The 15,061-nt window shown below is 35.0% G+C and overlaps 1 protein-coding gene across 1 annotated transcript in view; it reads right to left on the bottom strand.

Moving 5' to 3' along the window:
* LOC106466743 (putative polypeptide N-acetylgalactosaminyltransferase 9) overlaps positions 1-13,888 on the bottom strand; it is a 115,366-nt gene extending 101,478 nt beyond the window's left edge. The window contains exon 1 of the mRNA XM_022382044.1: positions 13,711-13,888. The gene's annotated coding sequence lies outside the window, so the exon portion shown is untranslated. The remainder of the gene's footprint in view (positions 1-13,710) is intronic.
* Positions 13,889-15,061: the final 1,173 nt, after the last annotated feature.

The raw sequence follows: 15,061 nt of genomic DNA, 5'->3' as shown, positions 1-15,061 counted from the left end.
TATATATATATAATGCAAACTAACGAAAGACGCAAGCCTTTCAAATAGATACAAGTGGCTCAGTGGTAAGCTTGTCGGTTTATAACGCTGAATTCTGAAATAACCAAACAAACAGTGACAAAAACTGAACGGTAGAAAATTAGCTTTAAGACAGTGTTTTCAAAACTTTCCCATCCACACCACACAAAGACATACATGAAACTATTAAAATGTTGTGGCACACAACTAACTCTACAGCTCATAGTAATGTGATAATAAAGCCACAAAAGCAAACAAATGAAAAACAGACATTGGTAAATAAAGTGCCTTGTGAAAGTACTTATTTTATCACACAGAAATTGTTTTTCTAACGCATTTCATAGTAACTCTTTATTATTATTTAATGGCTGTAGAGCAGTGGATTTTTTCTTTACGGTATATCCATTGGGAAATAGGCTTCAGGATCGTGAGAAATCCTTAACTTCTCGTAGACACAATTAAATGTGGAGGAACAGCGTGGTCAAGTAGTCGTAGATGGAGAATACGGAATAAGTAAAAAGACAACAGCGTTAAATGTTTTGTTACACTTGTAAGATAACATTTATATTGGCATTATTAAAGCGAACAAAACAAGCCCTTCGTTATGTATCAATTGTTTCCTGTTCCATCGAATTTTAATCTGTCATATACTTTAACAAAATTCTCCATCCTCCTTTTCTCCCATGAGAATGCCTACTGTTAAGAACACTTAATCAATTTATGCAAACTTCTGCTTCTTACGATACCATTCTCCGTATCTTTTAGTTTATACATTAATACTATTCTGCCGAGAATTATCTCCCATTTACTAATTAATGAGCGTGGGAGCAAGCACACATACACACACTATCGGCCCACCTACATATTACAATATTAACAAAAACTTTACGCTGAAACTTTCAAGTAGCAATAACACAAGCAGACGTCTACGTCATACCTACGTTATAAATGTGTTTATGACGTAGGAGAAATATTTTAGACAAACTGTCTTGTTTGTGCCAAGCATTGCCCAGTTGTTAACGTGCCCCGGCTGCGAATTCGAAAGTTCACAGCTCGCGCCTCGTTGCTGCAAAAAATCCGCGCTTCGTATTTTGGGGCCCTCTCTGCGCTATAAAAGTAACTGTCAGATCCTACAATTCGGCCAAACAAGAGTATCCCAAGAACTGGTTGTAAGTGCTATTGATTAACTGACTTCCTCGTAGTCTATATCAGCTCAAAATTAGAGACGGCTATGCGCAAATAACTCTTGTTGGCTATTCGCGAAAATTCTTAATAAACCAAACAAACGTTAATTTGTATTTATAAAGAAGGTCTTTAACCTGCTTAGACAGTGCATGTATAATGTCAGAAAAAAAAGATGAAAAACAAAAACAAAGATAATATTACAGTAACAACGATATAATCTATAAAATTATAATAATACTGGGAACATTTTATCTATTGCAATGTAAAGTACAACATAGGGTAAACTGAATATTACTGTAAACCAAGTTTTATAGTTCGCTGTCAATGAAAAAAATCTAGCCAAAATTACTATTTTTTTAGCGTGTGTATATTTTGTTATAGCAAAGCCACATCGGACTATCTGCTATGTCCACCTAGGGGAATCGAACCCCTGATTTTAGCGTTGTAAATCTAAAGACTTATTGCTGTCCCACCCGCGGACTTTAGTTGTTGTTTTTTGAGGAACTATATCAATGTGCAAAAGTACGATTTCTTTCAGTTTCTACATTTCTTCGAAGAAAAACAAATATTTTTCAAATCACATATTTATCACAATGATGTCTGTGAGAGTTTGAAAATGACATTCGCTTTCAAAAGTTTTGAGAAACGACTTTACATAAGATACGAAGTACGGTAGCAAACAATCGTGTAACGATGTACTTACATGTTAACATTTAATTAGTATAGAGCCTTCTAGAAAAGATCTGTTGACAATTTTCTATACAACAAGCCTTTTAATAACACGAGTACGAAAGGCACAAATAACGAATGTTATATTCTGCAGAACTATAAATCGAGGGTTTTCTAGAAGCCAATAGAACTAGAGTATCGGGGTGTCTTTACTTCAATTTTGGTGCTTATGCCTTTAAAGGTAGGAAAATACTACACAAACAGATATAAAAGATCACGAACATTGGCAATCGATCAGGTTTCCGTTGCCATGACCAAACACTGAAAAGTTTGTTCAAAATGCTTCTTGGGCTGTTCATTTTATTTACAGACACTTATATTATTTACTCTTAACCCTGGTAAATACCAATATGTTAGTTTCCAGAGTTAACTCGTACTGCAGTATTCTACAAACAGAAGGCCAGTGTGTCAATATTATGCTAGTTTTTTAAGAGTTAAATTCTATTGCAATATTATACAATCGGAAAGCCTGTGTGTGAATACCCACAGTAATCAGTACACATGACTGAACCTGCTTGTCCGATGTTTCGTGAAAAGTCATGTCAGAGTTCAATAATTTATTATAGTTTACGTGTCACTATTTTGTAAATATCAGGTTCTGATAACTTTTTGTTAAAAGGTTTGTCTTTAACAGCGCATTATATGTTATTTTAAATGCTTATAGGTTTGAACTTATTTATAGTTATCTTACTTTGAATCAGAAGTTCTTAATAATTTGTGTTCATAAGTTACAAGAAAGATACCTAAAGTTTTAAGCCCATGTAAATCAATTGTAGGTACTCTCAAAAGGTAATTCAGATGCTTTTACCAAAGGTAATTTAGAAGCTTAAGTTAAATATCTAATGACTATATTGTTATTAATATAACTATACGGAAATAAGCACGAAAACTGTGGGTTATTTGAAAATCAGTGTTAATATAGAGAGAGGGGCGAGTACGTTATATTAAAACAATTCTGGAGCCTCACCATGCCGGTACAATCTATGTCGCCACCTCCATTCATACTCTATCTGACGATCGTAAATTTTGTCAATAGCGTAGTTACCATTACGGAAACTTCCGTCGTAAGTCTGTCATGTCAAAAACAAACCATTATGTCTTCGTATGGAATGACATTAATATCCATTTCATTTTCCAGCTGCTGGAGTTATGCAACGGTTGAACGAAAGGTATGACTTGAGACCTTATCATGGTGAAACCATACCTTGTTGGCTTCGTATCCAAATGGAGATTCTTTTTTATTACATTGTGTACTGTTGCCTTGAGCAGACGGACGGCTTTTATCACTGGCCCTTGTGTTTATAGGTTCTTATCTGTTACAAGTCTCCGCACTTTTCTTATCACGGCTGGAGTACGACTTGTTTCAAGTCTTTTTCTTAATGACCCTGGGATTCTACGTTGATCCATATTCCTTTGTTTTTCAATGCTGTTAAGTACAAGGGATATCCCCCTTCTTGAAAGTTCTAAATTACCGACCTGAACACATCTTTATGATCTGAATATATATATAAATATTTTGCGTCGGAAAGCGCTATTTACATACTATTCTCAAACCAATCAATTTCCGGTGGCACCACACTAATACGTAAGGGAGACCGAGGCTGGTTGGCTCTCTTTTAAAATAAAATTTAATAAAATGCAGCTGTGAACTTAAAGATAGGAAATTTCGATACTAACATAAACTACGCATCTTCCTCTCTTACACAGCAAAAACAAACCACTTACCAGTTTGCTAATTTTCTCAGAAATGACATAATAGAAGAATATGTGCTGTGTGTCAACCAACTCCGACTACGGGGTAAATTGACACAGATGAAATTAAATCAGAAACACTTTACTTATGTCGATAAATTTATTGCACATCTAGGTAAATGAAATAAAAAAAATACATTAAATGTTTCTGACCATAATGCTTACAAACAGTTTGAAGAAATATCACAAGAAAATAATGGAAAGGGAGCAACACAAAGAGGAATTTGCAAGGATTTTAATTAATTTTTGTTAATTTTTTCAACGCTTAAACCTTAATTAAAATGAATCAAAACGTATTTAAATATTTTGTATTATATATATATATATTTGTTTTAAGAGCATCAAAAATGCATGTGTGTCAATTTGCTCCATGGCCTGGTGGCTAGAGCACTCGACTTGGAATTTGCGTATCGCGGGCTCGGATCCCTGTCGTTGAACATGTTCACCCTTCCAGCCGTGAGGGCGTTATAATGTGGAGGCAATCCCACTGTTCGTTGGTAAAACAGTAGCCCAAGAGTTGGCGGTGGGTGTTGTTGACTAGCTGCCTTTCCTTTAGTCTATCACTTCTACAGAGACTGATAACGCAGATAGCCTTCGTGTAGCTTTACGCCAAATTTAAAATCAATCTATTCCCAAACCGCCATCTAGCTAGAAATGATTTGTGTATGCCGCCTCAATCATAGTTAGCAAACAAAAATATGTACTATCATATAGCCAAAAGAATCTACTCTTAAATACTATGTAGCTTAAATTCTTTTAACAATGTATTCAATATAACATAAAATATCTCCAGTAAAAAACTGTTAGTGAAAATATCAATCTTTATTCCTGCACGTAACACAGGCTTCCGATGAAATTACAACAACAAGTGGCGCCTGTTTGAATATGTTAGTTGTCATTATATTACAGCTACCAGTTTCAGCATATGAATGGTATCGATATTGTGCCAACTTCCCCCCTGTGGCCAACCAGCACCGGTTTCCCCTCAGCCAAACAATGAGTGTATGTACTTCTGATACATACCGTTCCACCGCGACTTTATATCGAACGTGGTTGTCCAATAGCATGCTGATTTTTAAATTTCAAAACCTTTGTAATATAAAGTACTCAACCCTCTGTTCTCTTGCATCACTTAGTCAAAGAAATAAGAAATATACCTTCCGTATTATATTTGATCATAAGTTAATGATAGTTAACTGTTAATATAATTTAAGCAAATTATTTATACACAAACTAATCGGAGTTTATATTATTTGTAGCCTTACGTAAGTTTCGGTTCTGATTTATGTAGGTAGTTTACTATGATCAGAAATTAATGAAAATCCTAATCAAAGCTTCTAATGTGAGTTAAGGATTCAGTAATTCTTCTTTCAGCAAGTCAACGTCCTAAAATATCAAATCTAATCAACTCGGTACACTTTATCATGGGTAAAAACAAAATAAAAAAACCAGCTATCACGAATAGCAGTTAATAGTTTGGTTTATATTTCTGGAAACCACTTAAATCTACTGACGTTATATGAAACACATTTTCCTCAGTAATTACAGGAGCTAACTCTTAATGTCTCAGATTTCCCGGTGGTTTTCATGGAGTACTCGTTCGTACGTGTTATAGATCTCCACCTCATGAACTCGTTTCAGTGACAAATACCCGAGATAGAAGAACAGTAATCAGTTTTGGGGTAGTTACGGGTTTACCGAAAATACTTCTCTAAATGTTTATGGTTCATCACAATAGTATAATAATAGAACTTGAGTTCTCAGATATCCACACCCGTTTGTAAATATTGCAAAGAGACTGCTAGTCCTCATAATTTAGTGATCTAAATATATTTATTCCATTGAAATTCCAAACTCACACATCAACTGCCATTGACAGTTTGCATTTATAATAATTTCTGGTTAACTCACATCTATTTAGGAAAATGTTCCTCATCGGTTTACGTTACCATCTGTCGGTATAAACAAAGCGTGGTGAATACTACATCTGTATAAGGCTAAAAATTACGAGCATGAACATTTACAAGCATATAGTTTGTTTTTGAATTTCGCGCAAAGCTACACGAGGGCTTTCTGCGCTAGCCGTCCCTAATTTAGCAGTGTAAGACTAGAGGGAAGGCAGCTAGACATCACACTCATCACCAACTCTTGGGCTGCTCTTTTACCAACGAATAGTGGGATTGACCGTCACATTATAACGCCCCCACGGCTGAAAGGGCGAGCATGTTTGTTGGGACGGGATTCGAACCCGCGACTCTCAGATTGCGAGTCGAGCACCTTATCCACCTGGCCATGCCGGGCCTTACAAGCATATACCCTTTACATAGTGTTATCTAGGTTTTGGACCTTTTTTTATCAGAAAAAAACATCTTCATACTATGCTTTATGTATGAAAATATACTGAAATAGGTACAAAGACATATTCTGGCACATGCTGTGTAATTATCACTGTGGCTAATTTGCATATTATAAAAATATAGAAATACAAAAGAAATGTCTTATACTTCTGTTAACTTCTACAAACATGACTAAATGCTCCTGAAAATGGGTCCAGACTTTGACGGGATGTTAAGAATTAGTCTTAACTAAGGAAAACTCTGAAAAATAAATTGTAATATTTTTTAATATTTAAAAGGTATATGTAACTTAGTACTCTGTTGTTATGAACAACATATCTAACAACCACTTTAAATAACACCACAAGCACGTAAAGTCTGGAAAAATAGGCGAATGTTAATGAACACAAGTGGGTGATGAAAAAATGTTTTCACATTGTAATGATACATTCACAAAAGTTATCTAAAAAACGCTGAGATATTCGTGCGTTTATGGACTTCTTTATGATGAACACCAACAAATTAAGGAACAATATAACACAAGTCATTTCTGGCTTATAAACTGTCCGAATTTATAAAAACGAAACATTTTCCGTGGACACTATTCATGATTAGATGCATCTTGAGAAGCAAATGGCTTAGAATTATATCTTACTCTAATTTTCGAAAGAGGCAAACCTGGCCTGGTGGTTTAAGGCCCTCGACTCGCAATCTGCGGGTTGCAGGTTCGATTTTCTGTTATCCAATATATTCGCCCTTTCATCCGGAGGGCGTTATAATGTGCGGTCAATCCGACAATTCGTTGGTAAAAGAATAGCCCAAGAGTTGACGGTGGGTGGTGTTATCTAGCTGCCTTCCCGCTAGTATATCACTGCTGAGTTAGGGACGGCTAGCGCAGACAGCTTACGAGTAGCTTTGGGCGAAAGTCAAAACAAATGTAGCTTTAACACACACACATAAAACATATATTATTGAAGTAAAAGAAAAGGCTTAGTAAATCATGTAGATTGAATAAATATTTTATCGAAAAATGATCGCGTCTCAGCAAAGCATATTATAAAAATCTCTGGTGAGAGCGAGATTGCTTATCCTGAGTTTTCAGATACATCGAGAACACATTAGTGCGTCTTCAGAAAGGTGTGTCATAACTGACGGTGTTTTATCATAAAATCACTCTTTCAAAAGCAATATTTTCAAATCTTTTTATGATACCCTCAAAATCTACATGCACGTGCTTATTGTAAAATAACAGTGGACATTAATCTTTAATTAATAAAATAACATTAAATTACGTTTCAAGTTTGCTACAATCGTTGTTATTGTTGGTGGTGTAACATATCACAGCCTATTGCTTTAAATGTGTTCACATTGAATGCAATATATACAAATATCAATTTCTTGTTGTGCTGTGCATATTGACACTTAAAAACACGTCTTGATGTTGCTGGGTGGAAATTTTACTGTCTTAGAAATTTTACGTGGCCATGGCGTATGGCTATAACTGAGATATAGAGTATCTTTAGATGGTGTCATTTCATATGTGTAGCAAAAAAAAAATGTTTGATGATCTTACATGTGTTACTAGATATGAACTTTCAACTCCTAATGCATCACGTTCGGATAATCGACATGCGTGAAGGTGGTCCTTTGTAGTTTTGCAAGTGTAATATTTTGTTTATATATCACACTTATAATAATATGTATCAACTGACTAAACCAGATGTCAAACGTGACCAGTTGCAACGATCAAACGAGTAAGTAACTGGTAATTAAATGACCAGTGGTCAAGAAAGTGATCACTGGTAAATTATGATACTTATGTTGAAAATTATAATTAGATGTATTTCTAGTAAGATATTTAATACATCAAGTAAATAACAGCAACAAGAAATCTATAAAACACCCTAACGGACAAAAGGCACACTAAAGGTTTAAAAAGAAAAAAAGAAATAAGTAACATATAAGGCACGTGTAAAAACGAAAATCTTGATACATGCCTAGAATCCTAATATAACGCGCATATAATCAATTTGTTCAATTATACAAGACCCCACTCCAGCATTTTCATGCCTATTACGTTCTCGACTAAGCTACTCGATCCATTCTATACTTTTTGTTCTCTCTATTTAACCACATGTTCTATTCATAACTTTTATGATCTTTACTAAACCACACGTTTCATACTATGTCTTTGATGCTTCTAACGAGCCAAATGGTCTATTTTATGCCTTTTATGTTCTCCACTAAACCATATGATCCATTCTCCATTTTTAACCCTCAGTGAAGTACAAAATCCATTTTAAAGTGTTTGTTCTCTTTATTGAATTACGTGATCCACTGTACGCCTTTTATGCTCATCAATGAACCACGTGGCTCATTTTGTGTTTTCTTATGCATGCTCTAAATTGAGTTCTGTACTTTATTCCGCATCTTCTTGCGCTCTCCACTGACTACATAATCCGTACTTTGTCCTGTTACGCTATTATATTCTCCTTTGAAAGATCATATCGCTTGAGGTTTGCGCTTGCGTTGGACCACTATTTCATATCTAATCAATGCAATTATATGTATTATTATTATTCAGACAACACTACAATCCGAACAACTGAGATTTGTTTCGGCGAGAGTTGACTCCGTGGTATAGTTTTGGATTTCGAAGCTGGCGAACTTGGTTCGAATTCGCGCGATACTATAAACTACTTCCCGCATTTTGTGCTGTGGGTACGTTATAAGAATAACAATCAGTTTATTAGTGTGGATGGTGAGTAGTAGGGTGCTTCTGATTGGTCAGTAGTCCAAAATTAGGGTCAAGGGCAGATAGTTTTAGTAGCTTGATCATAAATAGAAAATATTCTTAACTTTCTCCATTTTCATAAGTCTGCAATGTTATCCAGCTTATCCTAGTTTCTCCTGAATTAGATAAATCTGAGTTGTGTCCTATTTGAGTTTAGTTTAATTCTTTTTCTGTATTATCCTGTCTTAAACATATTATTCAGTGAATATCTCTCTTTATTAGATAAGTTAATTAATACTTAATAATGCACTAACAGTTGATATAGCAAGTATTTATTATACTGTTACGAACATTAGTAAACAAAGCACTGTCGATATTATTGATTATGTTAAATACTAGAGAAGAAAATCAAAGTAGAAATTGAAATCAAGAATGAAAAAAATCCCGACATTTTATAGATGTTTTGACTTGTTTCTTTGATTAGATATTTTCGTACAAGTCACACGAAGGGCTAATTATGACGCAGACCCATCCCTAATTTTGGACTGATAGACTAGAGGAAAGAAGGCTAGTCAACAACACCTACTGATAACTTTTGGGGTACTGTTGTCTGGTCAAAAAGTGGAATTTGATGATTACTCTTACAGGTACTCAAGGCCACAAGCGTTTCTGCAGCAAAGGTACACGAACCGCGAACTCTTGAGTTTACAGTTAGGAAACGTTAGCCATTAATCCACGCCAAACCCAAAAGAATAGGAGAGGGTGACAAAAACACTTTGTATCGTTTTACTGGCCTAATGCTTTTTAAATATATTTAACCGTTAACCTTTTCCAGAAAAATAAATTGTTTTCCAGTTTTTACGATGAAGGTGTGTTTGCTTGTTTGTAGTTAAGCACAAAGCCCATCGTGGGTATCGAAACCCGGTTTCTAGCGTTGTAAGTCCGCGGACATACTGCTGTTCCACTGAAAGGCACGATGAAGGTAATATACCTATAAAATTATCAAACTTTATGTTTATCATTTCATCAGAAGACTAAAAATAAATGTTTCCCAGCGTATAGGCATACATATCTTCATAAAATATGTTATCCTAAAACAAATTCTAAAACATTACTCCTCTGAAAAACAAAATATAAAAAAATATGTTAGAAAACATCACCACCATCATACTTCAAAGGCAAATACTACTTGGGTGACAAAACTGAAAAAATATAACAGCTACAACCATAAAGTGTATCTCTAGAAATAAAAAAACAAGAAAGCAAAACTACTAATTAAATTTAAACCATAATATAATAATACGCATAAAAAAAGCATACCAGTAAGGAGAATATAAAACTAGAAAGCTAACCAATTTAATTTATATAATATATATCGAAAATAAAATAGTGGGAAGAACAAGCTGAAACCCAAAACCTGGCATACGTAAAAACATTCCAGTTTAGCTTGTAAAGCCAATTAACTCGGAAAAAAATGTCAATTTACTTTTAACGGCAAGTTTTGTTTGTCTTGGATATTCGCGCAAAGTTAAACAAGGGCTATCTGCGTATAACCGTCTCTAATTTTGAACTTATATACTATAAAGGAAAAACACCTAGTCAGCATTACCCACCACCAACTCTTGGATTACTCCAATCGAATAGTGGGATTTGGTCGTCACTCTTATAACACACCCATGCATAGCCTCGAAGCGAGATTTTGTATTTTTTTTTTTTGCAGTGAGGAAACGCGAATCCTTCCTTTAAGGATAAGAAGACGGTAAAGCTACAAAGCAAAACTATTAAAAAATGTACTGGTTCGACTTGCAGCGGCAAAATGAAACTACGCGATTTGAAACATACAAATCAGAAAGTCACGGATGTATCAGAACTACATTTTGAAATTGTTTGACGTTCGTAGGTGGTGTGATAGCACCAAAAAAAAATGATCGCTTTTGGGAAGTATATGTAACAACCCTTTCTGACGCAAAATATTTCCGTACTCAGATCATCAAGCTATCTGTTGTGTCCACCGTGGGGAATCGAACCCCAGATTTTAGCGTTGTAATTCCTTAGACTTATCGCCGTCTCACCGGGGGACGGGACCTACGTCTGTAAAAGCGACCCAAGTTACGCGTACACAAGTTGCTTCTATGACATATCTGTTCAACCGTCGCATACCTCAAGCAGTTGGATAATTAAGAAAATACATGTCAGTGAAGTCGCTGGACGCTGCGCCTATGGATTTCTATGCGATTGGATTGTTGAAACGGACCATGAGAAACCTTCGTCCACGTAAACTAGATGAATTATGAAAAGCATGCTGGAAGGAGGTGTGTATCTTGAATATTTCAGCCTTACGACGAAGCCTTTTGCAATGGAAATTACGCTGTCAAGATGACCGGACGTGGCGATATAGACTGTAACGACCTGGTGAGGCTCTAAAATCATTTTAATATAATGTACTCATCATCTGTAGTACCCAATAACTAAAACATAAGAAAAACAACAACAACAAAAAAAAACGTACTGGTTTAGCTGTAATGGCAAAAACAAAACTAGAAAGCTAAGCTATGGAAAATTTATGAATATAATCGCAGTAATAAGAAACAGTTCAGCGTGTAACAGCAAGAATAAAATAAAACTAAATATTAAGATGTAAAAAATGTTTTGGCCCATTTTGTAACAGTAAAGTAAGCTAAAACCAGAAATATAATCTATAAAAACTACCAGTAAAACTGTAATGGCAAGAAAACGATAATATCAGAAAAGTGTATTGTTGGTTTGTTTGTAGTTAAGCGCAAAGCTACACAATGAGCTATCTGTGCTGTGTCCACTACAGGTATTGAAACAGAAAGGTGTAACCTGTAACTGACGTAACGACAAGAAAGATCAGTATGACACATGAAGGGAACATCAGATCAGTTGAACAGGCAAGTAGAAGCTAAAGTTAGTATAAAGGGAGTATAAAATTACTTTTAACCCAGAAATAAACTAAAATCAGGAAGATATAACCTGTAAAAGTCATGCCGTATCAGCTATAGCGGCAAGAAGAAGCTAAAACCGAAAAGATATAACCTGTTTGGTTTGTTTTGAATTTCGCGCAAAACTAGACGAGGGCTATCTGCGCCAGCCGTCTCTACTGTAGCAGTGATAGACTAGAAGGAAGGCAGCTAGTCAACATCACTCACCGCCAACTCTTAGGCTACTCTTTTACCAGCGAATAGTAGGATTAACCATAACATGGATGAAAGGGCGAGCATGTTCGCCGACAGGTACTCGAACCCGCGAGTGCATATTGCGAATGGAGCGCCCTAACCACCAGGTCATTCCAGGCTCACTGTAAATGTCGTATCGTATCAGCTGTAGCGTCAAGAAGCTAAAACCAGAAAAATATGATCTGTAAAAGTCGTGCCGTATCAGTTATAGCAGCAAGAAAAATTCAAAATCAGAAATTTAAGCCTGTAGAGGAAGTATCAGGTAAGCTAGCTATATAATGACAAGAAGATAAAGCCAAGAGGGTATTACTTGTGAAGGGGAGTATCAGACTAGTTTTAACGATGAAAATAAATTAAAACCAGAAAGATATACTAGATTTATTTCCGCAGAATCTCCGAAAGTGTTCTGTTTCAAGGGTAAATAAAACCAAAATTAAGAGTAACAAATATTTTTTATTCCTTACTTTTGCAGTTCATATGCTATGCTGTGTTCTGGTTTACAGAGTGAATAATTCTTCTCGACAGTACAAATTGCAACGTTAAGTGTCCCTTAGATGATGTCATTTTAGTGTCTACTGACTGACTGACATTACTGTATAGTGGTAAGAGTGGTTAAAACAGGTGAGCCCACCAGACGGCCTTCAGACCCTTTCGGGGCTGTAACTGTAAGTAGAAATCAAACTTAGGAAGTGTACCTGTATAACTTTGAACAGCAAAGAAATGCTAAAATCATAAAGCAAAGTTGCCCAAAAATGCTGGTTAAAGCTTTAAGAGCTATAAAATACTTAAACCAAAAACTAACTTACAAAACTACCTCTTCAATAGTAAGAAGAAGACTACACTAGAAAGGTAAAATATGCAAAGGCAAGAAGCTCAAACCGGAAGAAAAGTACCGTTTCAGTTTTTTAGCATCTACACAGGAAACTAAGCGGTAAAAAGAAATTGTTTGTAATTAAGCACAACGCTACACAATGGACAATCTGTGCTCTGTCTACCACGGGTATTGAAACCCTGTTTCTAATGTTGTAAGTCCGCAGATATACGGCTATGCCACTGGGAAACGGGTTAAAAGGAAAGAGTACAAGTTCAAGGTTGTTGCGGTAAGAAGAGAAGATGAAACTACAAATCGTAGATCTGTAAAAAAAAACTACTGGTTCAGGAGATGTACAATATTTTTCAATATCGGTTATATATCCGAAAAGCTCAGAATAACTGAAAAAGGAACTTATAATATTATGTTAATAAGCAATAATAGAAAATACAAAAACTTAACATGTAGTGATTCGAAAGCTCTAGTTTGCTGGTTATATATTTAGTTAAGTATCAAAATGAAGAAACTCACATTTTCTATGTTCATTTTCAAATAACTAAGAGCTGAAAAATAATAATGTATACTTGTTAATAGATGAGTAATCTAAAAACTAATTTACGTATGTAATTATTTAAACATTTTACAAATTCCAGCTTAAACGGAAATACTAAACTTAATTTGAAAATAAAAGCTTGGTTACAGTGAAATATTACATGTATATATATTATGCCATAAGAGATAAACTATATATACAAAAGTCTGAAGGATAAATATTACTTCAAATTTGACTGGTAATGTCACTGAAGTATGAATGAAAAATTCTTTCTTTCCTTTTTTTTACGATCAAAAATTCACTGTCATAAAAATGTTTTGTTAAGAGCTAAGTCCAATTATACCACAGGGAAATACGTGCCCATTTTCGATAAACTAAAATAATTGCGGTTTTACCTTTGATACAAGAACGTCCTGTTTCCGCAATTCGTATACGGCTTTCAAAATTGCGAACAGTTTTAGATGCAACTGCTAGTGTAACATAGAAATACGACTACAGGTTTGTCAGCATGTATTAAATGCAACGGACAACTGAACGTGAGTTGCACGGATGGAGTGTTCCATACGCCACAGCTTGTGTGAAGTACCGAGCTCAACAAACGAATGTCACAGTTTGACTGTCTTCTGCCTGTTACTGGATACTTGGTGGAATTTCTTTCGTTACCTTACCCATGATTCCTTGCGCGCAAGAGACGACGAAAAAATATCCTAAATCCATAAAGCGCTATCGATTAGATGATAATGTTGGCGCGAAATTCACTAGCGTCGCTGTATTCAACGTTTAATTTATCATAGCAATCAACTCTTGTATCGTCATTAGAGTACTTGCTTTTCGAATCTCGAACATGCATAACACTTATGTATGCCTGTACACAGTTGTCCCGAACTAAATAACAAGAAAGTTGTTCAATGACAATAAAAAAAATACATTCTAATTATTCTAATCAACAACATATAAAGCACGGAACAATGTATAATGGCTACCGGTTACAAAGACAGCCAACTTATACCCCTTAATAAAATTTTATTACGTTAGAAGCGCTGGCTTCTTCTTTAGTACTACCAATACTAAGGCTGTAAAAGCTGATAATGAAACAATGAATGTCACGTATAAGTAGAAATAAAGGATCAATAAAAATACTTTACCTGCAACTTTCACTCAAGATTTTGAGTAAACAATAACTCAAATGGTAATTAGATAATATAAAGTAAAGGAAAGTCATAACCTCAAATAAAGTAGGTGTTCCAAAAGTAAGGAGTCGTTTTTGTTATACTAGTTCGTGAGTACAATTATAATTTACTTCTCATCAAATGACAGATGGCAGCACCATTCCTCCAGCAGCACTTAAGATTGGATCCGTGTATTTTGTCTACTGTGGTTATCGAAACCAAATTCTTAGCGTTGTAAGCCATCAGACCCATCGCTGAGCCACAGGTAAAGAGGAAAAGTTGGATTTTCTATAGATTGCAAAAGAGCAAAAATAACAAAAAGTATTCAAATAATCAAAAATAAAATTTTACTACAGTTGCTACAGTTCTAATTGGGTTTTAGGATCGATAATGAAACTTACTGTGTTGCTACAGTTAGAAAACTAACGTAAAAAATTCTCGGTTATTAAAAAGAAAAGGATAATTGAAAAGTGAAGCATTAGCTAGTGTATTGTTTCATTAATAAAAGAGATACGTTAATTGTACGAGGTTACCGTTTAATAACTTGTTTGTCTGTTTGTTGAATTTTACGAAAAGC

This window comes from Limulus polyphemus, unplaced genomic scaffold (assembly GCF_000517525.1).
Source record: "Limulus polyphemus unplaced genomic scaffold, Limulus_polyphemus-2.1.2 Scaffold0, whole genome shotgun sequence".
Classification (NCBI taxonomy): domain Eukaryota; kingdom Metazoa; phylum Arthropoda; class Merostomata; order Xiphosura; family Limulidae; genus Limulus; species Limulus polyphemus.
Note: the sequence above shows the minus strand (reverse complement) of the source record. Positions and strands in the feature narration are given on the sequence as shown.